We start from the raw sequence: 11851 nt of genomic DNA, 5'->3' as shown, positions 1-11851 counted from the left end.
TTGAAAAACATAAATAAAAGATATGAGAAATATATATGGCTAGAATTGTGCCTTACAGATTTATCTTTTCTTTGTGCTGGGGACATAATGCTTTTGGGGATTTCCTGGTGTCATAGCAATACTCCACAGGGACCATTTCTGTACTTTCCTAACTTTGTTTTAAAATAAAAAAATTTAAAGAAGCCTTAGAATTACTCATAGGGTGGCTAAGGTGATACAGATAAAGCATGGAGGAAACTCATTTTTAATCTGTAACTATATTGTATGATAAGAAAGGAATATGCTTTCAGTCAAAATCGTATGAGTTAGACTCTCATATGAGCCACTTATTAGCCATAGTCCATTGTCAATATTTACCCTTTTAAGTTCTAGGTTTCTTTTCTGCAAAATTGGACCTAAAAATATTAACTTGATTTGAAAGGATATTTTTGGATTAGGAAAAGAAAATGAGATTATATGATATGTACTTAGCAAAGTGCCAAGAATACAGACGTGGCCCCACACATGGGACTTATGATTAAAATACAAAAATACTGGTTTTAGGAATCTGATAAAAGAACCATTCTCCTTTCTGGGATGATAGGTACTACTAGTTACAGATCAGCTTCATTTGCAAAGTGGTAACCCCAAATCCATTATTTTTCTTTAATAGCATGTAGCAAAACCTACTATTTACTAAAAGTATTTAATGCCTCAAAATCTCATGAGAGCAGTGTGACTTTTCTAGTTCCTCCGTTCACTTTATTCTAAGATAGAGATTCTTAAATTATGAATCCTAGAAAGTGATTTATTGTTAGAAATTTTGCCATTATATCTTCAAAGAAATAACTTTAATCATAGCTTCGTAGGCCAAAGGTAACCTCATTTATATGTTTCCTAATTGCACTAAGCAAAATTCAACTTAAATCCACTACATTATACAGCTATGACAAGAGATGAACTGAAACCAAAGTACCTGGCAATGCACAACACTTTCTTCCTCACTAATTGAGGCACAGAATAAAGGGCCAAATTGCTCCTTCACAATATAAGAGAGAGGATACGAGAAAGTTTACCAAATAAATACTCACATTTAAGGATTCACCTGCAAAAGTTACTTTTAAAAAAGTTGAGTAGATAATTAACATTCACTGTTATGTGTCTTTTTTACTTAACCAAGAAAGGAGAATTTGAGCCTCTCTTGCTGTCACAACAAATGGTAATTATGGAGAGAAGCAAATAGATTAATAGTGATCATTTCAAATTTCATGTTTCATAAGCACAGAAACTTTTTAAGAGGCATTAAAGGTTTTAACAGGAAAAGGATTAAAGGTTTTATTTTCCTCAACTGAGGCACAAAATGAATGAGATTTTTTTCAAGTTAACTTCCATTCCATCTGGCTCAGGTGTCAGGGATCTATATTTATCTTGTATTAGGCATGCGCCTGGAGTGCTGGAAGGCTCAGGACGTCAATGGCTTTCAGATGTCAGGATAACCTTAAAGACAGATGAATGGTCAAGACCCCGTGCCTCATTTTTGAGTTCTCAGCTGCTGTGCTGTGGAAATCATGTGTTTATTTTCTGTGTCTCCTCCTACAACAGTCTCTCTGCAGCCAGACTTCAGATCCCACATCTAGGCAAGCAAGCTCCTCCAGAAATTGGTGAGCAAAACGATTTTTGTTTAGGGGTGTGGCTATAAGGGTCTTTGTTGTTGATGGGCTATCATCTAGTAAATATTAATAATTATTTTTAACTCTTTGGGAAGATAATACTATCTGTTGTGATAATTTAGTCTATGATGCTTCTTCTAACATTTGTAAGCTTTCAACTAAATAGATGAAGAAAAAGATGCTTGACACTTAAATTTAACATCTCCACTAGTCTCCAAATTCATCTTATGAAATTTCCATTTACACATTTTCGTGGCTTTGACTTAGAAAGTATGAGAAAATGTAAATTCCTCATTTCAAAAAGTATAATTTTACTGGATATCTTATTCCTTCAGGCTCTCTAAGTTAATATGACTTGTCCCAATCTAGTCTGAGTTATCTTTTTTTAAATAAATTTATTTTTTATTGGTGTTCAATTTGCCAACATATAGAATAACACCCAGTGCTCATCCTATCAAGTGCCCCCCCTCAGTGTCTGAGTTATCTTATTTAAGTTTCTGTGTGCCTTCTTCCAGGCTTTAAAAAAAATATTCTTTTGAAAAGGACACTCTAAAAATCTGACCAATTAAATTTTTCTCTTCCAAACCGAAAACTTTTTTTTTTTTTTAAATGAGACTAGAAGCTGAATGACCTTTGTTCATGGGACTCTGAAAATGTTTTTTTGGCACGTTGTCAAGACTAACAAGTTTATTTAAGAAATAATTTAAAAGACCCGATCCTCTTACAAACTGATTTAGAAGGAAAAAAAATCTTTCCATATGTATACTTATTGATCCCGAGAGATCATTTAAATTGCACTGACTGTGGGCACCAGATATCTTACTTTGGAAGGAGGAGGTTTTGTCCCATAGCAAAACTTTGTTACTTGGGGTGTTTTGTAGCGTGGCTGTATCAGGTCAGAAGACACTGAAGAATGATAGAGGAGTGACTTAAGCAGAACGGAAACCTAAGGACCTACTTAGAGATCAAACCAGATTCTGATTTAAAAATCACCGCCCCCCCTCCGCATGTTAACTTATAAGTCTTGAAAAGAATTGGGTACAATTCTTTACCTTTAAAGATCATTCCCTTTTATTCTTTGGAGAAATGGTGGCTTGGAGCTGTGCTGAATTCTGGGGATAGCATTCTGAACTGATGCTTACAGAAGTGTTAGATTGTTCATTCCGCGTGTGAGAACCCACAGCTCAGGTGGGACCTGGATCACATGAAGAGAAATAGGCAACCTGTCCTGTTCTCAGGTACACCTGACTAAGTAATGGAAGTGGGATTTGTAGGGCAATACATGAGACTCCTGTAATCCTGGCAAGGAAAAGAGGAGAAATATTTTCAAATGATGTACAACACAAACACTAATTATTTGGAATCAGATCCTTTTGTAAAGGACAATGACAACTTTGCAGCTAACTGCTCTGAGGGTTTAAGAAAGAAAGCAAACACCTGAGGATAATAAAACAGTTTTCACCTGGGAAAAGGTAAGCTCCTGAACTCTGAAGAGTCACTGGCCAGCAAAAAAAAAAAAAAAAAAGAAAGAAAGAAAAAAGAAAAAAAAGAGGGGCTTTAGCATGGTTAACAAATCAGTGGTAGAGACTATATAAGCCTGCAGAGTAGCCCAATTAAATGAAATAATGTGTTTTTCTTAGGGTGAAGAAATACATAATAATCTATTGATGTTACTGTGACTATGGCTAATTTTGCTTTTAGCACAAATGGCTAGTTTAGATTATTCACTAAGGAATTTAATATTCCTAGTATTTATAAACTAAGCTTCATAGGATTCGGAAATTTTAAAAAATGCCTTAAAATGAACAAAAAGGAAGATATATTTTATTGGTCCATTGTCTATGTTTTTGATTGCTCTTTGGATGAAAGACTGCAAAGTGCTTCACCACTTGACCGCAGCCTAAAAGAAGTGGCCTGGAGTGAGGAAGGGGGAGGTACTGCAGGTGAAGCGACCCTGTTTTTTCACCCGATTCCTGGAATCCTAAGTTATGCTGCGTTAATAGTGATTCTCTCCATCACAAATAATGAACTGTTCATCAGGAGAAAGGAAACAGTCTAAAACTAGCCTAAGTGCACAGAGAATATTAAAAAAAAAAAACACATAGATTTGTAAATAATTGGTTTTACTCTTTGCTGTATTGTAGCAAAGTGCAGAAATACATTCAGCCACTAAATACTTTCTTCTTTCACAAAAGGCAATGAGTCAGCCGCCCCTGGTTTCCCAGTGAACTTTCTAGCCATTTCTTTGTGAAGATTGGTAAGGTGCATTCTGATCTGTGTCTTCTGACCAATTTAGCTGTGTGGAAATTGAGTAACACTTTATAGGAGGTGCTTGGTGGTCCATTGTTAAATTATTGAAAATGTTTTGAAATCGACCCAGAGACCTTTGTCACACAAACACTATTATCTGAAAGAGGAAATGACAGGAAATTGGCGAGCATTATTGAGGGGCATAGCCAATAGCTTGGCTCCATTCACTAAGCAGTCCAGAGTGTCCCCAAATAGAAAAGCATTGTTCTTCCTTCAGTGCTTCCGAAGTTTAAACGTGGAATAAAAGTGATGCTTTAAAAAGACAAAACAAAAAGCTATTAGCTTCATCGCTTAATGTTGTTTTTCTCCTTAAAATCTTCCAAATATAAATGTTATGGTTCTCCCACTTTAATTTTTAGGAAATCAAAAAGCATAGTAGCGGTCGTGTCATAGTTCAAAAAAATTAAGAACCTGGTCCAATCGAGAGTCGCGTGGAGACTCATGTTGTCCTATTTTGGAATTTCCTTATTCTTCTATTTGAAATGTCACAGAGGCCAGTTAAAGTGTCCTTCTTGAGCTGCAATGTAAGAAGTTTTCGAAGTGAAGTAATAATAGGTCATTTATTCACTGCAGTGGCCCCACAGCATAGACCCTAAACACGGTGGTATCTTTTTAGAACAGGCCTAAATTTGTAGTTAAGTGAGCGGAGCGGCAGTTATTCTGACTCTAAGGGTGAGCCCTACAACAGCAAACCTGATGGAATCAACTATTTTTCAGAGTCAGTTATTCCCTGATGCATTTGTTAAAATCTTTATGTGAGCATTTACTATGTGTCAGACACGTTGTAGGCTCTGGTGAACGTGGCTAATAATGTTGTGCTAGAGAGTTCTACAGATCCAGGATCTTTTTTTCAGGTGCTTGTTCTCCCCACACCCCCAGGTGGTGCTTCTACATTTTGTTTATATGGAATGAAATCTTTTGATGAAAGTGTTTTTTTTGTTTGTTTTGTTTTGTTTTGTTTTGTTTTTTTTTTTAGAAAAAAAAACTTTGTAAATGATAGAGCCATGGGATGATTTTGTGGACAAAATCATGGGTTTTGATTTAAATACTAATCCCACTGATCATGGGAATAGTATTTATTCCCCATGGGTGCCCACAAACTGACCCTGTAATGGACCATCTATGCCCTGAAGAAGATGTGCTGGATGGGGGGCTGTTCCCTTTACAGAACCAGAAGGGAGATGCGGGGCAGAGTTGCTTCCTGCCCCTACAAATAAGCCAGCCATTCTTAAAGTGTTAACAGAACACACAGAAACTCCTCCAGAATACGGCAACACAAAGGGGTACACACTCTAAACTGCGCTTAATAGCTCCTTAAGATTACTTTGTGTTGAACTGTTTAGTTTGAAGTGGGGAATAAATACTAATCTAAATTGTAGCTCGCTCTCCTGGTGGGGAAGGGAAAGACGTCTAGTTTCTATGGAAACTGCTAGTTTCTAGGATCCTCATTCATTTAAGATCTTCTTGGTCAGGGGGCACCTGGGTGGCTCAGTGGTTAAGTGTCTGCCTCTGACTCAGAGCGTGACCCTGGTGTCCTGGGATCAAGTCCCCCATTGGGTCCCCGCCGGGAGCCTGCTTCTCCCTCTGCCCGTGTCTCTGCCTCTCTCTGTGTGTCTCTCATGAATAAATAAATAACATCTTAAAAGAGCCTCTTGGTCAAAGTTAGACCTAGGCAGCCACGTGGACAGGCAATTACCATGGAGGACACAGGCTGTGATAAGTGTCCTGGATGGTGATAAGTGTCCTGGATGGTGATAAGTGTCCTGGATGGTGATAAGGGCACTGCTCACAGACCTTCCCACTCCCTTGGGTCGGCCCTTTGGCTGGGCTGTGAGCTCCCTGAAGGCAGGGGTCATTTGTACCTGAGCATCAGCACTGCCCAGGGCCTGACACATAGTAAGTGCTCAATAGCTCGGTCTTACTCATTTATCCAAACTTCTGATGTCTAAATGTTTTCTAACCCAGAGCATTCACCTTCCACTAAGTGCTCTGACTAAAATTTCAAAAAGTTTTCATCACTTAAATGCATCTCTTAGGCAGAGTGCTCTTTTAAAAGATCTCCAAACTAATATAAACCCCTACCATAAAGTGATAGATCTGTGCAATGCTTTGTGTGCGACATCCTTAGGAAGGTCGTTGCATAGGGTGTGCGCACCACCCGCCGGCCCTTCCCAGCATGACTGGGTTTTTGTTTTGGTTGTTATTTTGTAATGCAGGGCAGATCATGTATTACAAATGTAATTATGGAATGTAATACACAAATATTGTCTAATTCACACGACACTAAGTGTGTAAGCTCACACCGATGATGATCTGATGGGTCAAGTCCATGAAGCTCCTTTATTTCTCCTAATCCCACTGATTTCTTCATCTCCCTTCCCTGGCTCTGCCGTGGGCGTGCAAAGCTGAGATGTGCTTACTTCTGCACTCAGTGTCTGAGATGGCTTTACTACTTGTGCCACGTTTTGGAAAAAGCTAGAGAAAACCTCTTAGTTCTGTCCGTCTACTCAGGGCCCAGGGGTCGTCTTCAGGTTTGCTACCCCGGCCCCAGGTACAGATTATGATGTCTCTGCTTCTCACATACTTCATGGGAAGCCACAGCAAGTATAGTAGCTGCTGTTGGCTGGCCTGGCCACACAGAACCCCCAAAGCCTCCCTGGGGGTGGAGGGAGCGACCAGCTGGCGGTGGAAGCATGGTCATCATCTGTGGTCTCTCAACCCCGTGGTCAGCATATCTTGGTGACCTCACTGAGAGCCTCTCACCGGTTTCTTCCTTTGGTTTGCCCAACCTCCAGGTATTGTACTCCTTATGTCATTGTCCTTCTACTGCACTCCTGTCACAATAACTCAGTGATGTCTTCTGTTTTACCAGGTGAAGGGAGGAAAAGATTAGGCGAGAAGCAGGGACGTCCTGGTATTAAGGGGCAAACTGCAGCAGCTTACTATGCTTCTGCCCATCATCTTCTGCCCCCCATTGATATTCCTCTTGAGTAACAGAGATGCCACTTTGTTTGTTTGTCTCTAAACTCTCCCCCACAGAACTTCTGTACATAGTAACCGCAAGAACATTTCTGAGGCTGACATCCTGTAGAATAAATAAAAGCAACTGAAACGAGCTGAATGGTCTTTTGTGAAAAGAAAACTACTTACTAATGATTTACCATGGCAGAGCAACAGCTATGAGGCTGGGCCTTTTCTCTAGGGGTGAAAGCTGAAGTCGACTTTCGGCAGCTCTCGCAACGTTCACATTTGTTCACAGCAAAAGCTGCAAACATTAGAAGTGGGAAGAGTTCTTAGCATCGTCTCAAGCCAAGATCGACCAATTTTACAAGTGAGGACTCCGAGACCCACAGAAGTTAAATGGGCTTTTTATGCCGTTGCCTGGACACTGGGGTGTCAGTCCCCTGAACCTTTGTCGGTGGGTTTTTCCTAAGGTCCCTGTCAACACCTCCTAAGTGACCTTCTCAGTCTTGATCGTTTGACCAATGTGTCGAAGAGGACCCGAATCTACATGCCACGGCCCTAGTGCCTGCTGCTCAGGGTCTCCATGTGAATGTTTTCTGTCTTACGTTGAAGGCATCTGACCCTTTAAAAGCATAATCTCGTGTTCTGTTTCATGATGTGCATTTGACATTCAGAACTAAACTGAAAGCAGCCCCAAGATAGGTCTGTCGCTTACTATGCTCGAGTCTCTCCGAGCGCTTAGTAAACTATGTACTTACAAATACTCTGCAAATACTTCTTAGACAAGTGGATAGGCTCAGTGGGTAATTCTGTCTTGTCGGTGAAACCAGAAATTATAACCACTCTGATGATAATTATATAAAATGATTAGTATTTAATGAGAGGCATTGTAAACTATCGGTTGAAACCCCCTCTCTGTAGTCAGATGGAAAAGGTTTGAGATTTGGATCTGCCTCTTGCCAGTTCCATGACCCTGGCTCAGCTAGCAAAACTTCTTTGTGTTTCTTCTTTCTCCTCAAAGTGGGAACAATAAGAGTACCTACCTCATAAACCAATTGTTCAAAGTAAGCGGGTTACTGCATGTAAGACACTTACACAAGTGCCTTGTACGTGGTAAGGGCTTAGAAGGATTAGCTATTGTTATTTCTCACCATAATTTAGACATGGGTAGTGTTATCCTCATTTTAAGAATGAGTAAACAGAGAGATTAAGAAACTGGCCCAGGACCTTGCAGCTGGTTAAGTGAAAAGGGCATACACCTAACCTCCTTCCACACCCACATCTAGTCCTATTATTTCCTTTCCATCCTTTTCTTTATTCTTGTTACTACAGCCTGAAACGTAGGGCTTGTTCTTGATTTCTTTTTTTCTCTTGCCTTTACCTAGCTAATTGTTCACCAAGGCTTAGTTATTCCTGCCACCTCCTAAATATCTCCCCATCTCCACTAAATATTTCTGAAATCTGACCTTCTTCCTTCCCACAGCCACTATCTTAATAAGTTCAGAACATCTAACTGTCTGCCTGGGTTATTTCAGAAGATCTCCTCTGACTTTCTGTCCAATCTATTCTCCAAGAGTGCCAAAGCCATATTCCTAAACCTAAATTTTATTACATCCTCCTTCCCTAAAATACTTGAGTAGCTCTATACTTCTCTCAAGAGAAATTCCTGAGAGAATGAATTCCTAGGGATTGGGGCACACACCTCAGTCTTGCATGGGTGGCATGAGGGCTTCATGTGGTCATTTGTACCTTTCTCTAGCGTCCTGTCTTGTCTTTCCAAAGCTCAGACATTGTACCAAAGCCTTCTCGAAATAGCTGTATTTCCTCAGTGTGTGTGTGTGTGTGTGTGTGTGTGTTTTAAGATTTATTTATTATTTTAGAGAGAAAGGGAAAGCATGGGGCAAGGAGCAGAAGGAGAGGGAGACTTGATCTCATGACCCTGAGATCACGACCTGAGCTGAACTCAAGAGTCCATGGCTTAACAGAACCACTCAAATATATATATATATATATATATAGAGAGAGAGAGAGAGAGAGAGAGAGAGAAATTTTTTTTAAGGGGGAATGTGTTTCATCCCTTCACTCTCTCCCACTTTCTTTACCTAGACCTGTATTGTAGAACTCTCTAGTAAGATAACGCTTCTTCCACCACAATGTCCTTCATCACCCTTCCCTTCAGCACCATTCTTCTCTAGTCTGGGTGTGGTGGTCACAATGTATCCTAATTGTCTATTTACAAATTTATCTTCCCAGCCATGCTGTGAGTTCCTTGAGGGGAAACACCAGGTTTTTATTTTGTTCATTCTCCTATTTTATCCCAATTATAAATCCAGACTAAGAATACCTAAGAAACTTATTTTCCTCCTGCAAAGGCTACAGAAACTTTTGCCAGTGTCACTGGAGAAATAAAAGTCCAAGTAAGTGAAAAACAAAGTTAATGATTCAGACTACGATAGCAAAGCAGCTTCATAAGTAATCTGGATTTTCAAGAATGAGGAAGAGTTTGATAAGGAAATGATCCAGTATTGGAACCTGGAAAAATAATTGCAAAAAGCCTGGAGCAAGGATTTGCATATCTTCTGGGTTGTGATATGGTAGTGAAGGGAGCCTGATCAGGACTTGGTTCAGGTTGCAGGCATGACCGCCTAACAGGTGCTTGCTATGTAGGCAAAGGGTTAAGGGCAAGACAAGATTAGGGAAGGACAACACTCTGATGGGTGAGCCAAAGTCAGTCTGCTGCTCTAGTTTTAAACTTTCCTTCTTTTGAAAAACAAGGACTGGCAAGTGAGTGTTGGAAACTATTATCTCCGAGCACTCAGTTTTAAGAGCTGCTTAAATCAGACCAGATTTAGTGCAGTAGTTCTCAAAAAGATGGTGTGTATGTGAATAACCAAAAATATTTAACTCGGTTCTCATAATGCCTGTTTTGAAGAAATCTATTGTTATATTGCTTCATCATCCCCATCATCATAGTTTCTCTTACTGTTTTCTTAATCTACACTCACACCTTGTACTTCCCCCCCTTACTGATTACCAGTAAAATTTAATCCCTTTTAAGTTGTTTAAAATCAACCTACTAGTATCTTGATAGCCCTTTACTGGGAGGGTCATTAGTTCTCTAACTATATGTGCTATTGCTATGTTTTGTGGATGTTAGACTTGTATCTTCAATGCAGTGGCAGAGAGTCCTTCCCTTAGTGGGGTTTTGGTCAAAAAGAGTTAACATATTCCCTTAACTTCTCTTGAAGCAGGACTATAAAGCTCTTCACAGTGTTTCAGTGTCCTTCAGCTCTTGATATGTCGGTCCTCCCTGTGCCCTGGCTTCTGGTCCTCATCTTCGCATATTCTTTTGTTCTATATTTGATACAGCTGCTCTGACCTCAAAATCTTTGTTTAATGCCATTTTGCATGACCCTAACCACCTCTCCTGTTCCTCAGCCACTATGGCATCTTCTCATTCTCCTTCCCTCAAGTCCCATTTAGTCTTCTATAACATTCTGGGAGACTGTGGTACCAAATATATCAGAGCCTCCTGATGATACTGGCCTGCAGAGCCAAGCTTTTGAGCTGCTTCATAATTGTTAATGCTCTTTAGCCCAAGACCAGTAGGAGCACACCTGCAGTTGAACAAGCTGAGTTGATAACTCACTGCAAGGAGGGCAAAGTATACTTCAGGCAACCAAGAGTGACTCAAGATGTTAGAATCTCTTAAAGAATCTGGACTTTGGGCGATTGGGTGGCAGGGCAGGAGGGAGAGGTTAAGAAAGCAGCTTTGTTTTGAATTGGATGTTGTCAGGAAGCAGGGTAACTTTACAACCGCGTGTCTGATCTTACCTAGGAGGAGGAAGATGAGATGGCTAAGGCTGCAAGTGGCAAAGAAGCCAGAGACCCATTTTAGCTGGGAAAGGGGGTAGTATGTTAGCTTAGACAATGTTCATAATTGGTCTATGTTTGGACACAATTACAGAGCGTTTTGTTTTTGTTGTGACCCGCCGTGATCATAGAGTGGCCTTGTCTAAAGTTGATACCCTGTGAAATTGTTCATGTTTGACAAGAGGATCCGAAGGCCTGTCTGTGAGTAGGAGGCCAGTGTCCAGAAACAACAAGACCTACCAGATAGCAGCAGGCCAGGTCCTGGCCATCAGGGGCTGTTTTCTCTTTCTCATGACAAAATTCTTTATTACTTCAGTAATGAAACCTACTTCTATAAAATCCACTTTCCACGATTTTGGTGGTAAGATTCTAACAAAGTCTCTTTGTAATTTTCTCCCCAAGCCCTAAGGTATGGCCAATGCACTGAGTATCGTAATACAAAACTTCATTTATTTTATGCTAGCATTTTGATGGTCAGTAAGAACCTCAGAAGGTCAATCTGTGTATAGCTATAATGTGTACTGGTTTAGGGAATTGATTTATTTCTTTGCCTTTACAGGATAAAAACAAGTTTGTTATATAAATGAAAAATATATACCATTGAGAGTATGACATAAATGGAATGAAATCTTAATTTCACTTAGTGAAATTTACCTGTGGAGAAGTTAAGAGAGTCTTTCCACTTACTACATAGGGAAAGGGTTCAATTAATCAGAGATCACAGAATCTTGGAATTGAGAATTACTATAAATCAAAGTATTTCTGAAAATTGATCTAAGTCAAAGTTAAATAAATGTGGTTAAAAATAAATATGCCAAATTTCCACTTAGATATTCTAGGTGCCTCCTAAAATAAATGGGATAATCTTTTTCTTTTACATAAGACTATCATAAGTTTTGCATAAAAGAACATCTAGTAAGTGATTCAGGTTCACAATTGAATAATATTCAACATTTTAGTAATGTGTGGATATAAAATGATTAGAAACATTGACAAGTGCCCCAGGCTTGTAATTAACTTTAGAATTTTTTATAAGTCTGTAGAGGAGGTGATGT

At 39.6% G+C, this 11851-nt stretch overlaps 1 protein-coding gene across 1 annotated transcript in view; it reads left to right on the top strand.

Annotated features, from left to right (window-relative positions):
- Window positions 1–1447: 1447 nt before the first annotated feature.
- Window positions 1448–11851, top strand: part of CD36 (CD36 molecule (CD36 blood group)) — a 76253-nt gene continuing 65849 nt past the window's right edge. Inside the window, exon 1 of the mRNA XM_077863865.1 lies at window positions 1448–1640. The gene's annotated coding sequence lies outside the window, so the exon portion shown is untranslated. The remainder of the gene's footprint in view (window positions 1641–11851) is intronic.

The sequence above is a fragment of the Canis aureus genome, chromosome 21 (genome assembly GCF_053574225.1).
Source record: "Canis aureus isolate CA01 chromosome 21, VMU_Caureus_v.1.0, whole genome shotgun sequence".
Classification (NCBI taxonomy): Eukaryota; Metazoa; Chordata; class Mammalia; order Carnivora; family Canidae; genus Canis; species Canis aureus.
This window is presented reverse-complemented; position numbering and strand designations above follow the sequence as displayed.